This window comes from Solanum stenotomum, chromosome 11, assembly GCF_019186545.1.
Source record: "Solanum stenotomum isolate F172 chromosome 11, ASM1918654v1, whole genome shotgun sequence".
Classification (NCBI taxonomy): Eukaryota; Viridiplantae; Streptophyta; class Magnoliopsida; order Solanales; family Solanaceae; genus Solanum; species Solanum stenotomum.
This window is the reverse complement of record NC_064292.1, coordinates 54323139-54324726: the sequence shown is the minus strand read 5'-3', so window position 1 is coordinate 54324726 and position 1588 is coordinate 54323139. Positions and strand designations below refer to the sequence as shown.

The 1588-nt window shown below is 24.9% G+C and overlaps 1 protein-coding gene across 1 annotated transcript in view; it reads left to right on the top strand.

Moving 5' to 3' along the window:
- Nucleotides 1–1588, top strand: part of LOC125843862 (uncharacterized) — a 573332-nt gene that overhangs the window by 425516 nt on the left and 146228 nt on the right. The gene's annotated exons all lie outside the window — the stretch shown is intronic.

Below are 1588 nucleotides of genomic sequence, written 5' to 3'. Positions count from 1 at the left end.
AAAAATACATTGTAATGAATAATAGAATAAAGTGAAAAAGTACAAGCTAAAATATATTCAAATGACTTCTTCATTGAACAATATTAGATAATTAAATATTATTTGAAAATACAAAATTAAACAACTAAATTTATCTAGCTAGGTAAAATGTATAATGAATTATATTTTGAGCAACATTTAATGTATTGATATATTACATGATACTCTTTCATAAGTAATGTTCTTGATGCGTATTCCATTGGTTGTTTTGATTACCGATTTCAACGGTTAGAGTAGTTTCATTCATCCACTTTAATTATATAATTAGGAAAACATTAATAAACATATATCACCAAAATATTATATATGAATACCTATTCTATTTCATTTATCCACTCCTTTTTTACCAACTTCAGCAAATTTAAGGTATCAAAAATTAAAGTTTCAAACAACTTCAAGCTAAGCAAAGACTCAAAGCTAATGGTAAAGGTATACATATAAGAGGACCAAAAGGCAATCTCTAACACTTATATGTCAATACATCAGTTTGATTTTAACTCATAAACATGAATATAAGAAACATTGATAATTTATAAAACTTAAAACTCATAAAATATTATATAAACAAGAAAAATATATTTTTACGAACACGTTCACAGAAAATAACAAAGCTGAAAAATGAACTTACTCTTTAAAATCTTTCCTCTACTGCTTCCCCTAATGGAGAGAGTTGTACATATTCTTGATTTATGAATTCATTTATATAAGTTGATCATTGAGCATAATTTAATGGAATAGATAAGATCATTCATTATCAATTAAGTTAGGTAACTAAAGAAAATTAAAAGTTTTATTATTGGAGAAGAAAAGACTTAAAGTATGATACAATGTTCTTTCCAACTTCCAAACAGCAGCTACGTACAACCATTGTTATGAGATTTATACATTGCAAGTACAAAAAAACTAAGAAAAAGAATGAACAAAAATTACACAAGAAAATGTTTTGATGAGAAAACATTGTATTCTAAATTACGACATATTAAGATAATATTATGCTATAATAAGTATTGATAGATGAACAAATATAACATGTAGAAGATTCAACCAAACTAATAAATGTTGGAATGTGAAAAGGTTGTATTCTAATTAATATTAAGGAAATTTGCTACTATAATAATTACTGGCAGATGAACCATGTATTGCTTATCCGGTTCAAAGCATATGATTATTAATAAGTTTTATATTTTAAAATTATAGTTGCTGGACTTTTAATGTTATCTTTATATAATTAAAATATTATTATTTATTAAAATATATGATTAAATTTATATTTAGTGTAGGGATAAAATGGTAATTCAACTTTTCATTTTGGAGCTTCTCACTTATAATAATATATGATTTAGGTAGGTATCAGTCTTCTTTTTTTCTTGGTTGATGTTTTATTTGTAGTTCTTGTTAGAAGAGGATGTACTTGTTGTTCAATGCTTAATCCTATTATCATCCATTGAAGTGTCCTACATTGGTTAAGGGAATGGATTGTTGTCTTTTTATATATGTAGTCCGGACAATCTTCATTATATGAGCTAACTTTTGAAGTTGAGTTAGATTT